Here is an 18,062-nt window from a genome sequence, read left to right as displayed (position 1 = left end):
ATGCGGCAGCAGCTGGAGGTCTGCTGGATAATACTTATGATGAGGCCAAGAACATCCTTGATCGCATTTCTAAAAATCATGAGGACTGGAGAGAAAGCGATCAAAGACTGAGAATAAAGGAAAATGACACGAACAATGGTGCTATCGCATCCCTTCAGAGTCAAATGACTGTAATGATGAACTTGATACAGGGAATCGCAATCAACAGCCCATCAATGCATAGTGGGCAAGTGAATGCAATCAACCAGACAACCGCAAGGTGTGCTACTTACGGTGAAGGACATGCAATGGAGGAATGCCCGCATAACCCAGAGTCAATTTGTTTTGTGAAGAATAATTCGTTCTCTAACATGTAAAAACCTGGGTGGAGAAACCACCCTAATTTCGCGTGGAAAAATCAACAGCAAAATTTCCAAACAGTGGTAAAGAAAGAAGGGCCACCTAGATTTTTCCTGTGAACCAACGGTCAAACGAGTAATCAAACCAGCAGTTCGCAAGCGCCACAATCTTCCTCTTTGCAAAGTTTGTTGAAGCAATACATTGAAAAGAACGAAACTCTGCTTCAAAACCAAGCGACGTCCAATCGCAATCTGGAAATTCAAATAGACTAGATTCAATTTGGAACTCAAGAATAGACCGCAAGGAACCCTGCCAAGTTCAACAAAACTCCCATACAACCCGGGGGTACGGGTAAATAGCAATGTCAAGTCGTGATGTTACGGAGTGGAAAGATTGTGGTAGGGGAGAAGAAGGAGTCTAACTAGACTGCTCTAATTGCGCTAGAACCAGAGATTGCGGTGACTCGAGAAGAAGTTGGAGAAAAAAAGGCGAGAGAGCCAGAGATTGCGTCCACCTCAAACCCAAAAGAATAAGGGACCGTAAGAATACAACTGTCACCATTTTCACAGAGACTCAGAAAGAAGAAAAATGATGAGGTACAGTATCAACGCTTCATGAACATGTTAAAACAATTGTATATTAATATTCTGTTCACTGAAGCAATTAAAGAGATGCCCGCATATGCGAAGTTTCTAAAGGATATGGTGACAAAGAAGAGAGGCACTGGTAAGTTCGCTACTGTGGATTTGACGCAAAGTTCAAAATCTATAATCCCATCGAAAATGCATGACCCTGGGAGTTTCACTATACCTTGCTCCATTGGAGGATTATACATCGGTCAAGCGCTATGCGATCTCGGGGTCAGTATTAACTTGATGCTCCTGTCAATTTTTAAGCAACTGAATGTGAGGCAACTTGCACCCACGACGGTGATTCTCCAATTAGCGGATAGATTACTTGTGCACCCAGAGGGGAAGGTGAAAGATGTGTTGGTTACAATCGACAAATTTATATTACCAGCAGACTTCATCATCCTGGACTACGAAGCCAACAAGGATGTGCCCACCATCCTGGGGAGACTATTTTTATCAACCAGTCGTGCCCAGATTGATGTGCACAAAGGAGAGATCACCTTGAGCGTGAATGGACAAAAGCTCAGGTTTGACATTATCCGAGCTATGAAATATCCTAATGAAGAAGATCTTAATGAATCCGACGATGAATAGAGTTTGAATGACGAAGAGAAGCCTGAAGATGAAAACGAAGATGAGGATGCTATCGCATCCATTGTAGCATGCAATGCGATCGCAGAAAAAATAAACAAGGAAGATGGGGTGATCGCATCCCAAGAAGCTAATATGACAGTGAATGAAGAAAGAAAAACAACAAAACCGTCCTTAGACAACAACCAACAATAGAGCTGAAGACCTTTCCTAACCACCTGAAGTATGCATTTTTGGGGCAGAATGAAAAGCTACATGTGATCATTTCCTCTGCACTTCGCGAAAAAACTAGGCAACAAAGCTAGACAATGCGCCGTGGGCATACAGAACCGCCTATAAAACACCTATAGGCATGCCTCCGTATACGTTGGTGTTTGGTAAAGCATGCCATTTACCACTAGAGCTGGAGCACAAGGCGCTGTGGGTGGTGAAAAAGCTTAACTTTGACTTAAAGGCAGCAGGGGAAGCAAGAAAACTCCAATTGGTCGACCTTGATGAGTAGAGAACGCAAGCTTATGAAAATGCCAAAATTTACGAAGAACGAGCAGAACGTTGGCATGACAACTGGCTATGCGACAAAAATCTCCACGTCGGACAAAAGGTCTTACTTTTCAATTCACAGTTATGACTCTTTCCTGGCAAATTAAAGTCACACTAGTCCGGACCCTTTATAATTAAAGAAATATTCCCGCATGGTGCAGTTGAACTGATTAATGAGGAAGGGACCCGTACATTCAAGGTTAACCTGAAAAGAGTCAAGGCATATTGCAGAGGTGATTTTCATTGGGAAAAGACCTTTGTAGACCTGAGAAATCCGGAATGAAGGAAGATCGAGTGGCCCCTGCGCTGGCATGCAATAGAAAATCATCTGGGGCGCAAGTCTTTTGGAATATCCTTTTCTTATCAATTTTTCATGAACTCTCACTACTCTTATGTTATTTCAATTATCGTTATCTTTGCATCTTTATATCAAAAAAAAAAAAAAGAGAGAGAGAGAGAGAGAGAAATTTTTTTGTTAACTTTGTTTTTTTAGTTAACCCTCTCAATGTTTTTTCTTTGCAAACGATCAAGGTAAACGATTGTGGAGGCACTACACGAAGACTGAACTACTTTATTTTGTCACCACAATTAAAAGAAAGCAAATCGCCGCAAAACAGGATGCGTCCACAAATAATGCGGGCGACAGTGCAAATTTGGGAGTTGTATCTTTCCTTGACTTTGTTTATTCCAAATTTTGCACTATCGCATCGCATTTTAATTTTGAAAATTTTATCACCGCATCCTCTTTGGTTGGCACAATCATTTAACATTGATCAATTTAATAAATCACCGCATGATTTCTCTTTGCCAATTATGATTTCAATGATGAAACGCATGCTTCTATTTTTTTTGTATATACTAGAGTCAACTTAATTTTAGAACAGTCACCTCATGAAATATTTCTAGAAGTTAGTGGTCTGCTAGCTTTCTTTCAAACTGACCCTTTACGAAACTTCCTAAGAGCATCGCATGATTTCTTTCGATCTTTTAGCAATGAGGACATTGCCGCATTTTAAATTTGGGGGTGCGATATTCATTTTTCGACCTTGCTATTTTTAGCCTTACAAAAAAAATATTTTCAAATCATAACATTGCGATCAGATCCTACTCATACTTGGATGTTCACATGACACCGGTGGGGGCAAGGCAAAACGAAGGTAGGAATCGTGATCAACGCATAATCGCAACTCCACTGCCAAATGGGCATGAGTTTAGACTGAGAAAAAGCAACTTGCTCGTAGTTGGATGTCTGCATGACACACATGGGGGCAAGCCAAAACGAAGACTAGGCACTTGGATCAGCACAAGATCATAGAAAAAAAATGTCTAAAATACGAAGGATAAAAATCATTTGAAAATACCCCAGCGAAAAAGTTTTAATTGAAATAAATCATGTGATGCCCTGGAATCTAGTAAAGTCTTTTTGAAGGTTAAACTTGTGGTCCCTAAATTTTAGAAATACTTTAAGAAGAGACTTGGATAAGATAAGGAGATTTTGGTGTATAGGATTTGAATAAGGCATCCTTGAGAAATCTAGGAAAGAGTAGGCGGTCGACTTTCTAAAGAAAAACTTTAGCTTATGCTTGAGGACAAGAATTGTTTAAATTTGGGGATGTGATAATGGGCAGAAATGCACGTTATTATAGTGCAAAGTTATAAAACAATGAAGGATTGCGATGATAAAAATATACAATATTGCGTCCAAAAGCATTAAGTTCACAATATTGTAATGATAAAATTTTTAAAATTAAAATGCTCTTGTGTTTTTGGGCGAAATTAACTTTGCAATTGAGTCAGTATTTCGAAAATTCGAGTTCGTTGAGTCGTTCGTGATGAAGCTTCGGTGCATCGCGATGCAGTTCTCAATGAAGAAGAAGACCAAGCATTGGTCGGATCGTGTAGCCTCAGGTAAATAATCGTTGGGATTTTATTAAGCGATCGTTTAGTAGTTTTTTCTAGACGATCGTGTAGTATTTTCTAATCGATCGTTTAGTTAATGCTAAGTGATGGGGTAAGTCGTTTACCATATCGCATAGAGTTGGTTGCCCGATCGCGTAGGCGCTGGAGATAGGCGATCGTAATGGGAGCATGCGATGCTCGTCGTTTAATAGCGCCCGCTAAACGATTGTGTAGTTAGCAAGCTTCATCGCTTAGTTACTACCTATGCGATCACGCGTATGTGATACGGAGGCGCTAGCTAAGCGATCACTTAGGTGATGGTGCTTCGCGCCATCGTAGTCACTTAGACGATCGCGGAAGGCAGGCGTCGTGTGGAGTGCGTTAAGAGATCGTGTACTTCAGGCTTCATCACTTAGTAAAGGTACAAGATCGTGTAGTAATAGCTAAACGATCGTTCGGATTTTTCTGAACGATCGTATAGTCAATGTTAAACGATCGTTTAGCTCTGGGCGCGCTGGTAAGCGATAGAGCAAAGAGTTTGTTTTATCATCTAGACGATTACGGGGTGCTTAGTACACGATGGTTGGTTGGAGAAGCGATGTTTTGCTCGAGCGGTCAAGACCCAGTTCGCCTGTCTGAACTGGAGACTCCTTGTCTTTGTAATAGTTAGCTTTCCTTTTGTGTTTTTAAGGCAATTTCTCCCAGTTCATCAACTTTTATTGCTTATACATGTGATGTATGGTACTTATATGTCAAAGTGTTTGTCATATAGTTAAAAACCCACCTTAGGTTGTGCAATTATTCATGCATCATGTATTATAAATGTTATAATATTACATGAAGAAATTATTTGAAAGCATGCACATGTATCATGAAATATAAGAGTTATATTTTGCATGCAGTGAGCATCATCATGCATCATCCTTTTATTATAAATGTTATAGTCTAAGGGTGAATGGAAGCATGTTTTGCTTATTTCATTGCTGTTTTGTATAAGTGTTATATAAAAGAAGTAGCAATGAATGGAAAATGCATTGAGCATGACACTTAGGCTGTTTATAAGCGTAATGAATGCATTGCATGTGTTAGCTTCGCATTGTGGTAGTTGTTTCCGCTTATAAGTGTTATAAAGAAAATTAGACCTAAAATCGATAATTCAGAGTTGCATGCGGACTTAGGGTGAACTCAAGTTTTTTAAAAGGGTTTTAAAATTGGAATGAGATAGACCTAAGTTCAAGTGGTTCTAAAGAGTTTATTAACCTTGATTAATCTTTTAAAATCGGTTTAATAGGATTAAATTGATCGAATAAAAGATTAAATTTATTGTAAACCTACCTACAAGGGATCTTTTGTCTAAGGCGGGTTCTGTCTAGGCTGGGGTTCTTAAGTTGACGAAAACGTAACATCTACTTGGGAACCTACCTGGAATGGTGAATTAGATAGATTTTCAACAAGTATGCGACGTTTTGGTCAAAGACTCTGTTAAAGAGTTTAATGGATGATGATCAAAAGTTGTTTCACTATCCAAGGTAAATGTTACTCTTTGGAAAACCTAAAAGTCACTTAGTTAAAATCCTTAGCCGTGTTTTTTCTAAGTAAGTTAAACCCTAGGTTATAAAATACTCAGTGGGAAGAAGAGGCGTATCAGATATGTCTATGATTCCACTCACGTTTCTCCCTATATGTTCACACCATGAGATTCATGTTTGGCCTCTGGTGCCCAGGATGCATTCCCCTTCGGATGGTGTTTGCATGAGTAAATATCAAGGTGAACGGAGAGAGTGTTTATAGTAAGTGAGTTAAGGGTGTGTGTCAACACGTCCTATGGTCTCTGTCATTGGTTCACACCGTGAGATCATTCTGTACGCCCTCGTGTCTCCTTCGGAGCATCCCCATTCGGATGGGTTTTATGCAGTTGGTCAATATCAAGGTGAACTCCAGAAATGGATAAGGTCGCTTTAGGTTTTGCCCCAATCAGATTTTTTCCCTTCGGATTGGTCTTTTGAGACGGACCTTTAGGGCTTAAAATAGCGAGTCACACTTACGGGAGATTGTTAAGTAAGTTAATGATCTCTTGGCCAAATCAATGATGGCTAGTCGTTATAGGAACAAGAGTTGTTCTGGTATTAATGACTGGTTGAGAACTTCTCAATTTAGAAGAGGGATAACTGACCTCCCTTCGGCGACTTTTATCCTAAACCTTTGAAGTGTGATTGTGAAACTAGATGTCACATGGGGTTCATGTTAGTTTTACTAAACCTTATTGGATGTTGTTTTTTTTACGAGTATTTGCTTAAAACCTAATGTAGGTCAATGTGTTTTTCTTTTCAGCAACTCGTTAGTATTTCCGTTTAAAACTTTTGAAAATGACTGATTACTTACATTGGAAAGAATCGTGTGAAACGAATTTCGTGGCAAACGATCCCATCCCACTACTCTCCAAAAGAGGAGACAAGACAGTAAATATGATTTATTGGTCTTGGAGACGTGACTGGTAGAGAATGATGATTCTGCCTGGATCCTAGATTCAGGTGCTACCAATCATGTCAGTTTCTCTTACCAAGGATTCAGCTCCTGGCAAACGTTGCCACAGGGAGAGATGACTCTTCAAGTCGGTACACATGAGGTTTTTTTAGCTATTGTTGTAGGCAGGCTGAAGTTATTTTTTGACAAGAAATGTTATCTATTACTGGATAATATTTTTGTAGTTCCTCATATTAAGAGGAACTTAATCTCGATTTCTTGTCTCATTGATGGGGTAAGACCTATTAGGTATAAGTGGATCTTTAAGCGAAAGAGAGGTGTAGATAGAAAGGTGCAAACCTTTAACGCTAGGCTCGTGGCAAAGGGTTATACCCAGGTTGAGGGAGTTGACTATGAGGAAACTTTCTCACCTGTTGTCATGCTGAAGTCTATCAGGATTCTTCTGTCCATAGCCATATTTTATGATTATGAAATATGAAAATGGACGTCAAGACTGCCTTTCTTAATGGTAATCTTGAGGAAACCATCTATATGACTCAACCAAAGGGGTTCATAGTTCCAAATCAAGAGCAAAGAGTTTGCAAGCTTAATAGGTCCATTTATGGGCTGAAACAAGTATCTAGATCTTGGAACATCGTATTTGACACTACTGTCAAGTCGTTTGGTTTTGACCAGAACGTTGATGAGCCTTATGTTTATAAGAAGATCATCAACAGCTCAGTAGCTTTCCTGGTACTGTATGTGGATGATATCTTACTCATTAGGAATGATGTAAGGTATCTGACTGACATTAAGAGTTGGCTAACTGCCCAATTCTAATGAAAGATTTGGGTGAGGCACAGTATGTTCTCGGGATCCAGATCATCTGGGATCGCAAGAACAAATGGTTAGCCCTGTCTCAGGCATCGTACAATGATCAAATGTTGATCAGGTACAGGATGCAGGATTCCAAGAGGGGTTTATTACCCTTCAGGCATGGAATCATTCTGCCTAAGAATCAATGTCCTAAGACGCCTTAAGAGATTGAGAAGATGAGACGGATTCCCTATGCTTCTGTTGTAGGAAGCTTGATGTATGTGATATTGTGTACAGACCCGACATTTGCTATGCAGTAGGGATTGTCAGTCGGTATCAGTCTAATCTAGGATATGATCACTGGATGGTGGTCAAGACGATCATCAAGTATCTTCGGAGAACGTGGGACTACACGCTTGTGTATGGAGATAAGGATCTGAACCTTACAAGATACATGGACTCTGACTTTCAGACTGATCGAGATTCTCACAAATCGACATTAGGGTTAATGTTTACTCTGAATGAGAGGCGGTAGTATGGCAAAGCATCAAGCAAGGATGCATCGCGGACTCCACGATAGAAGCCGAATACGTAATGGCTTGTGAAACAGCTAAGGAGGCTGTTTGGCTAAGGAAGTTCCTTTCAGATTTGGAAGTTGTTCCAAATATGGATTTGCCAATCACACTGTATTGTGATAACAGCGGGATTGTGGCAAATTTTGAAGGAGCCTCGGAGTCATCGTCGAGGTAAGCACATAGAATGGAAATATCACCTGATCAGGGAGATTGTGCATCGCAGTGATGTGATAGTCACAAAGATCGCATCGGAGCACAATGTTGTTGATCCCTTTACAAAGGCCCTCACGACTAAAGTGTTCGAGGGTCACCTGGAGAGTCTGGATTTGCGAGACATGCGGCATCTTGTCTAGGGAAAGTAGGAAATGATACTGGGGTATGCCCTAGTTTATTGTATATTGTACATTTTTAAAATTGTATTGTACATTAGTCTCCCGAGTCATTAGGATAAGTGGGAGATTGTTGGGATTGGTGTTCTAATTCTCTCGGAGTCTCGTTGTTTTGTAAAGATACACATTGTTCAATGAATAAAATAAGTGTTATTTAATTCTTGCATTTACTCATATCCAATAAACAAAGCTCCTTGATTATCTTATGTGAACTTAAGCATGTATATGTGATATACAAGTGGATCATACCTTAAATGATAACCTAAATAAGTCTGTAGTATAAGGATTAAGATGGAATACCTGATCCTTGTGACACTACGGATACGACCCGCTTTGTAGAGGGTTGCAAGTGTTGTAAACTACTACAGATGGTTGATCCTGACCATTCATGTGGAGATGAGGAGCGAGGGTGTCCTATACAAAGAGTTTGTATAAGACTTGAACCACGAGATGATTAGAGTCTGTATATAACACCGTTGATACTAGAGACTTACATCTCACCTAAACGATCATAGGTGACACGACCTCAATCCTGAGTGTTTTGAGAACTCCTGCCTTTAAGGACGGTCCTTTGATTACTATGGGTGAGAGTGGCCAGATTGCCAACTCAACATGCCTATCTTTTTGGGGACTTGTCTGATCTGGGAGCTGGGAACTCAATCCACAAGATGGAATTCACTTCTTTCCCGAAGCAAGGATAAGTAGAGAGATTGCTCCCTTAAAGGCTGATTCCGAGGCTTGAACATAGTGGCCACAGCTTCTCTTTGGAAGAGAAGACTCAGTCATAGTAGGACTATGACTTATGTTTATTAGAAGGATCAGTGGTACTTAAGAAGATAGATGTAACTACAGGGGCATAATGGTTATTGGCCCAGCTGTACTTACGAGCAATCTGTGAACGGTTGTCGCACTGCTGATTGATTAAGATGGACACATAATATATCTGTGGTAAGGAGAGTTCAGCGGTTGGTCTTTAGTGGAGTGCCTGACAATTAACGGATGGTGGATCTCATAACTAAAGAGTTTAGTCAGTTATTCACATACCGTTAGAGCTTCGAGCTACAGGTCCATGAGGCCCCCTTGGTAGCTCAATGGATTTAGTTGAGGATCAGTTCTTGATGTTGATTTGAAATGTTCAAATTGACAAGAGGTATTTTGATTATATATGATATAATCNGTATGATATATGAGATATATCTAGTGGAGGATTGATGTAAATGAAATTTACATTAAGTACCATGAAATAGGAAAAAAACTATGGTTTATATGTTTCATGAGATGAAATATTAAAACTATAGGTTATAAATATAGTATGATAAGTTGGTTATCAATTATATTTATAATAATATTAACTATTGGATAATTAATTCTTTTTCTTTAATAACCAAGTGAGTGGATGGTTATTAGGTTCATGGTAACTGTGAGTTTAAAAGGAAAATGGTTTTTCTATTTTGAAAAGAAGTTTTACAAACGCTAAAAAGTTTTTTGAGTTTTCTCTCTCGCGCAAAAGAAACTCACAGAGTCGTCAAATAAATACATATTTACTAAACGATGGCTGGGTGAGCTAAACAATCGTGCAGTGGAGTGCTAAACGATCGTGCAGTATTTACTAAACGATCGCATAGTTTTGCTAAACGATCGTTTGCCCTAAGTAAACGATTGTGTAGTGTCTGTAGGCGATAGACCAAGCTAAACGATGAGCTAAATGATCGCATAGCTTTTGCTAGATGATCACTTAGATTTATCTAAACGATTGGACATAGACATATACGATAGGTCTCCGCCATCTCCCACTTGCCCAGTCGTGTACGCAATCGATGTTTCCTCCTTCATCTGCCTTATACCAAGTCCGAACAAAGCCCACCCTCTGGATTCTCACATCAAGAATACCAAGGTAGCCTTGTTGGTGGTGTCAGACTTAACTCGACACCGTCAAGGTTTTTTGGAGGTCGTTCATGTTGCTGAGGAGTTCGTGACTGAGGCGATCGTTGAGGAGTTCATGATCGAGCGCGAAGTGTTCATGCTGTGTTTGTTGCGGTGTTGCGGTCGTGTAGATCGAGCGTTCGAGGTTGCTGTTGTTCGAGAAGTCATGTGTATCAGAGCGTGGAGACGCTTCTGCATTTATTCGTACAGTTTTTCCCTTTGTACATTTGAGATTTTCATGTTGTAATTTATGTATTATTTGCATAACTGCTTATTTGAAATCGACTGTAAATATATGTTCATTCATGATTGTGATTTGGAATAATCTTGCTTCCGCTGCTCATGGAAATCTCGCTTCCAATTTCCTTCATAGACATCATGACTAAACCCTTAAAATTGGAAGTTTTTCAGAAGCTTCGAATGTTGCTGGGAGTATGTGAAAGTTGAGAGCAAAACTAATTGCTTCTAAGCATTTTTATTAAGGGAGAGAATGAAAGGTTTCTTTGCATTGGTTAGAACAGTTCCCTATTTTTAGCTTTTGTATTCTTTTTATTCCTAGTTTTGTTTCCACTTAGGTGAATTGTAGCTAGGGTGGGTTGCTATTTTTTCTCTTTTTTTTCGTAGATGCAGTTTAGATTTTATTTAAGATTAACAACATTATCAATAAAAGTAGTTTTGTTATGTAATTCTATTTGTGTTCTCAACATCTCACTCCCACTCCCTATCGTGCTTTCACTCCTCATCGCAATGGAAGAAGAAGATGAACATAGACAAAGACAAAGACAAACGCACGCAGAAGCGAAGAAGAAGACGAATGCAGACAAAGACAAACCAACTAAAATCGAAAGAAGAAAAAAGAATGAAGAAAAAACACAAAAAAAAAAAAGGAAGAAGAAGAAGAAACGCTAAAAAAAGAAAAAATGAAGAAGAAATTCATAAAAATGAATGAAGAAAAAAAAGAAAAAATTTGTAAAAGGAAGAAAGAAGAAGGATTAAAATAGTAATCTTACATGATGATAATACGAACAGAGAGCTAAATTTCATTCACTTTTGATTTTGGGGTTACTTTTTATTTGGTCCCTATAAAGAAGCTCTCTATACAATTATCTCTACACTAAATATGGTTTCCATAATTCAATCTGCCTGCCACCCAACTCCCAGCTATGACCCATTTCACAAAACCTAAATAAAGGATAACAACACACAAGGCCTTAATAAATGTCCTATATTTCATTTTTGTTCAACTTTCCTATTATTTTCAAAACTATCCAAATGACTTCTTAATTACACAAAAATTAGGGTCCAATTACCTTTTTGTCTCCAACCTATAATTAATTACACATATTTTAGAAAAAGGAAACTCAAAGTTTCCTTGATTCAAAGTGCAAGATTTATTTCAACCAATTTTTTTTATCAAAATTCTCACTCATTCTCTCTCTATCTCTCCACCTTCACAACAAATTTTGATTGTTGGGATTTTTGACTACTTAAATTGTATATATTATATATATAATGTTTGATAAGTGACGTTGAGTAAAGGTCTAAATTCTAAGGCTGAGATAAATGGCACCCCATTTCCTGTATTGATCAGACGATGTGAACTTTGTTTGAGGAGGTAATATGTATGAGATCTTTGAAAACGTCAATATCAACTTTGGTGAAGTTTATCGTCTCCCATAAGCTATTCCCGATATAGAGATCAAATTTCGGTAGAGAATTCAGGCTATCATAATTCCCATATAAGAAACCTGCTCGAATCAAGTATTTGGTATCTTTTGTAACGCTTACATTGTAACAATTTCTAATTCCTTGGGGGAAGCTTCTAAGTTTCCTCATTTGCCTTTGGTAGGCGTCTCCATAAACTGAAGCTACGCTTCCACTTACACCACTGTTTATGTAGGGTGCATCAGAAACATAGTCGATCTTGGTCGTCGTTTCGGTGTAACTCGTATTTTCTGGGGTTCCACAGTCTAAACTAATGAATCCTGAGAAACATGTAAATAAAACAATCTGAATTTTTATTCTTTATGCAACTCTCTGTAGTGAAGACCACTGGAAGAAAGATTTTTTTACCTGACTGATCCTGGGCTTGAACAAGAAGTAGAAAAGTTAGACTACATAGCAGAAAACCAAAGAGGGAATAGAGCCCTGACAACTCCATTATCTTCATCTTCTTGAATCTGTTTTCTGCTGCACTGATTGATGAGAATTGAGAAAGTAGCCAACTTAATGAGCACTTTGAGGCATTTATTTTAAAGGTTGATGACAATAGGAAGTCAACACTACAGGGATTCTCTTAACACAGATTGGTCAATATTCACTGCTGGTCTTTGTGACATGTAAGAACACGTTACACAGGCAAGTTGCCCACGTACAGAATAAGCTACAATGAATCATTAGTTGAATTCGATTAATTTAATCATTGTAACTAAAACCCAAAGGCTGTTTATAATCCTAGTTTTGCGGAATAGTTTTTGAAAACTCTATACTAAATATATCATGATAATCATATTATATAGAGATTAAGCTTAATTTCTTCATTATGAGCTGCTAAATAATAAAGATTAGGAAGGGCTTCATTTCTATTGACGTTGACATATTTGTTTTGAAGGGAAATTTCAAGGATCATTTCAGTCAAATGCATCATTATTAAGTTTATCAGTGATATATCAATCAAGTGTATTAGTAGTACGAAGGGATTGAATCTCGCAGCGGAAGCAAGTGATCTCTTTACTTTTGATTTTTGTTTTAGAATTTTATAGCACAAAAAAAAATAAAAATAGAACACAACATTCACAATGCATAAAATAGTAGCCTAAGCATGCTCTAAATAAAAACTAGAGGGAAGAAGAAAGAACTCACCTTTGAAGACCCTCTTCACTTTTCCAGCAATCCTAAATATCGCTTGCTTTGTGTTGAAGCATATATGGCAGTTTTTGAGCATCTGGGTTTAGACTTATGTGATTTTATTGCTTGTTAGTTTTGTTGCTTGTGCCCATTATTATGACTATTGATAATACACTCATTGGGATCTTGCATGTTTGAGATGATGTGGGAAGAAAATAAGCATGACTTTTTAGTCTTTTTAAAAAAAAATTCTTATGTTTCTCATGCATGTTGATGTTCTTTGTCTGTCTATCCTATATCTTGCATGCTTAGAGTTGCTTTATGGGGCTTAAATTTTTGTTGTCTTCCCGAAAGGTCTTAGGAATATAATTAGACTATCCCAAACTTCAACTTAGTAATACATGCATAAGGAAACAAACCAACTGATTTTCTCATTTATCTAAATAAGAATAAAAAAAAGGGGTAAAAGAAAAAGGAAAGTATATATATATATATATATAAAGTTAATAGAGAGAGGTTTACTCCGCTTTCCTAGGGGCATGATTAACCTGGGGCGACTATGACACTCGTAGTTTCCCTCTGAGTTAAAGTGTTCCCGAGAAATGGGTAACTTAGGTACCTTTAAAGAAACTCGACTCGTAGTCGGATGTCTTTCACGTAATCTGTGTGGGCAAGCCAAAACGAAAGCAGATTCTCTGGAAAAGGTCTACTCTCCATTTGCTTAGAAAATAAAATGGATAACAAGAAATGAGGTTGTTTTTTTCTTTTTGCATATTATTGCCACTTTGGAGTCTATGAAGTTTAATTTTTAACATTTTAAACAAAAGTAGAGGGAAAACAAATTGAGTATAAATCATTCCGCGTTTTGCTTAGGCTTAGGTAGGAGGGCTTTGAACTCACTTATGCATGAATAGATTTGAAGAAGCTTTCTTAAACTTGCCTCATTTGACTGTTTGTTTTTGGATTACATTGTTGTATGCATGCATGATCTTGTTAGACTATTAAAACAAGAGTAACGAGTCGGCAATTAAGCAAGCATATTTTTGTGCATAATGTGTGTATTTCTTCCTTGCTCGAGACAAGCAAGAATTAAGTTTGAGATATTTGATAACACCATAAAAGTGCTATTTTTCCTAGCTTCAGGCTATTCATGAATTTTATGTGCTTATTATGCTATTTTGTAGGTATTGAGAAACTATGAGGTAAAACCAACCTCCGGAGTCAAAAGGGGACAAAAATGAAGCAAACAGAGCTCTGTAGTATCAACTATGAAGAAAGGATGAAAAATGACCAAAATGCCCAGGAGAGCATTGCAACACTACTATCGAAGTGTAGCCCTCAAGCGCAACGATGCTGATGTTACGCTGCTCATTTTGACAGGTACGCACGTGTGTGACTCCCATGTCAGTTAACTTTCAGAGCATTCAATTCGATCGTTGGAGAATTTGCCATTGCAAGAAAACCCCTAACAAATCAAATAATTTTTATAAACACCAATCTTTACTACCTACACTACAACGTAGGAGAAATGGCAAGACCGGGTCGTCTCTACGAAGAATCTGAGATGAATTGACCAATTTATGAATTTGAGAGGTAACGGGGGGAGGGGATTTGTGAGTAGTATGCTTTGCATTTGAATTTAAAAGCATGAACTTAAAAATGTAATTAAATGTGATGTCTTGATTTGATTTAAAGTCTAGCTTTGGGAGTTCGATATTCATTTATTCAGTTGGTTGTTCACTGAAACTTTAAAGATCACTGCATGCTCAATTCTACTCTTGGCTCGTTGGCTAGACTTACAATCAAAACCAACAATATGATTCTTGAATAATTAATCATGCAATTTCTTAGTCTAGATGCTTAATTAACTAGTTCCATTAGAGGTAAAATTAATTAAAATACCATAGTAAGCCTAGGTAATCTAGCCAAGGTCATTAGCAACCGGGAAAGACCTCAAATTACTAATGATATGATTCTTGAATAATTAGTCATGCAATGAAACAATTGCATTATCCTAAATAATCTACAAATTAATCACAAGCATGCTCTAATTTGTGCCTTAATGGAGATAAACATATAGATTTATTTTTCTCATAGCAAAGTAAAGAAAACGTTATGGGTGATCAAGCCACAATATATTCAAGCATAGATAATAAAACTCGTCAAGAATTCAGAGAATTACAACAACAAAGCATTAAATTCAAGTCTTCATAACTAAATCAAATGAATTTAAACCTATCCCTAAACTAGAAGCACTTACCTTAGCCACTCATGTGCCATGATGGTCTAAAAATCAAAATAAATGAAGAATTAAAGGAATTTAGGTTTAGGAAGGAAAAATGCAGAGAGAATGAAGTTGGTGGCTGTCAAATCGAGCATGGAATGACCTAAAGCAAGTTTTCATTTATACTAAGAGCAGAGTGTAGCTATGCTAAGGGGAGCATTGTAACGTTGCTATCGAAGTGTAGCCCTCAAGCGTAGCTATGTTGATGTTACGCTACTCACTTTGCCAGACGCACACGCAACTTCCATGTCCATCAACTTCTAAAGTATTGCAACACCGTGTGGATCATCAGCTACTACCTTCAAGGGTAAGGCAAAGGGTAAGTACAGGGTTGTGACGCTCCCAAGGGCATTTTGGTAATTCTCACCCTTTCTTCACGGTTGATGCTATGAAGCTTCGTTTTGGTTTGTTTTTGTCTTATTTGGACTCCAGAGGTTTGTTCTACCTCCTAGTTGCTCAATACCTATAAAAATAGCATAGTAAACACATTATTGGGGTTGATACCCTAAATCTCATGGGTCTTGTAGTTTGTAATTGTACTGTACAAATAATTTATTTATCTAATAAAATCTAAGGCTTTTATTTTACATTTAGTAGCATTAACCCACAAAACCAATAAACTAAGATCCAAGGTTATCTTCTGTAACTTAAACATGTATGTGGAGATATACATATGGATCATGTTTAAGTGATAACCTAAACAGTTTGTAGTAGATGAATAAGGTTGGGTACCTTATCCTTGTGACACTACGATTACGGCCCACTTTGTAGTTGTTACAATTATTGTAAAGTGCTACAAATGATCTGATCCTGATTATTCGTGTGAAGACATGTGAATAAGAGTATTCTATACAAAGGAGTTTGTATACGACCGGACCATGAAATAACTAATCTCATTATATAACACTTTTCATAATAAAGACTTACATTTCACCAGGATGACCATAGGTGACATGACCTAGATCATGAGTAAGTCATAAACTCTTGCCTATGACGGCGGTCCTTTGATTTGCATAGATGAGAGTGACCAGTATTTTTTACTCAATATGCCTTATATTTTGGGGATTCGTCTGATTAGGGAGCTGGGAACACAACTTCAAAATAGGGAATGTCACAATAAGAAATTCACTCACTCCCTATTATTAGGGAAAGTAGAGAAATTTCTCCCTTAAGGGTTGCTTTCGGGCCTTAAACAATTTGGCGCCACACATTCTCCTGGTCGAAGAGGGGTTTGGTCATAGTTGGACAGTGACTTATTATTCATTAGAGGGATCAGTGGTACTTAAGCAGTTAGATGTAACTATAAGGGAAAAACAATAATTTTGGCCTAACTATACTTACAAGCAATTTGTGAAGGGTCAACGCACCGTTGATTGGTTATATCAATGGACACAAAAATATATCTATAGTATGAAGAATGTAGTTGTCGGTCTTTAGTGGAGTGATAGACAGTTAATGGAAGTTGATTAATTTAATTAAAGAGTTTAATTAATTATCAAGTACCATTGGAATTTCAATTTATAAGTCCATAAAGTCCCCTCGGTAGCTCAACTAGGATTAATGAGAATTGAATGAATTTTGGATTAATTTGAATTGTTCAATTAATTAAGGAAATTAATTATATATGATATAAATAATTAATTATATATGATACAATTAATATAATTTATTTGATACATTATAATATAAAGTCTTATTTGAGAGGAAATTAATAGTTGAATATGATTCGAATATTAATTATATGAATGTAATTTATATAAATACTATAAGCTAAATTTAATATGAATCTGATTCATATTAAATATTATAGGTTAAATGAGAGAATATCAAACTATAGGTTATATTACATATGATATAATATAAACTATTGTTGGGTTTTATGCCCTAAAACTCGTAGATAGTAAATGTTATCAATTGATCATCATCAATAAAGAGTTGTCGATGTTAATTCAATAAATGTTATTGATTTTGTTGTATTCTATTTTGTCTTAATAACCCTAAATTCAATAAACTAACATCCAAGGTTGTCTTATGAGTCTTGAATTATATGTGGAGACATATAGAGATCAATGTTCTAGAAACAGCCTAAAGGGTCTATAGTGTTGGGGTTGATGCCCTAAATCTCGTAGGTCCTATAGTTTGTAATTGTATTGTACAAACATTTTATTTGTTTAATAAAATATGAGATATTTTATATGACATTTAGTAGCATTAAACCCACAAACCAATAAACTAACATCCAAGGTTATCATCTGTAGCTCAAACATGTATGTAGAGACATACAGATTGATCATGTTTAAGTGATAACCTAAATGGTCTGTAGTAGATGGATAAGGCTAGATACCTTATCCTGGTGTACTACGAATACAGCTCGTTTTGTAGATGTTACAATTGTTGTAAAGTGCTACAAATGATTTGATCCGGATCATTCATGTGGAGACATGTGAGCAAGAGTATTCTATACAAATGAATTTGTATAAGACTGGACCATGAAATAACTAGTCTCATTATATAACATCGTTCATAATAGAACTTACATTTCACCAAGATGACCATAGATAACATGACATGAATCCTAAGTGAGTTGTAAACTCTTGCCTATGAAGACGGTCCTTTGATTTGTATGGGTGAGAGTGGCCAGTTCGCCGACTCAATAAGCCTACCATCTTAGAGATTCGTCTGATTGGGAAGCTAGGAACACAGCTACATAAGACAGAATACACTCCTTTTCTAACGTCGGGGTAAGTAAATAAATTGCTCCCTT

This window comes from Benincasa hispida, chromosome 6 (assembly GCF_009727055.1).
Source record: "Benincasa hispida cultivar B227 chromosome 6, ASM972705v1, whole genome shotgun sequence".
NCBI lineage: Eukaryota > Viridiplantae > Streptophyta > Magnoliopsida > Cucurbitales > Cucurbitaceae > Benincasa > Benincasa hispida.
This window is presented reverse-complemented; position numbering follows the sequence as displayed.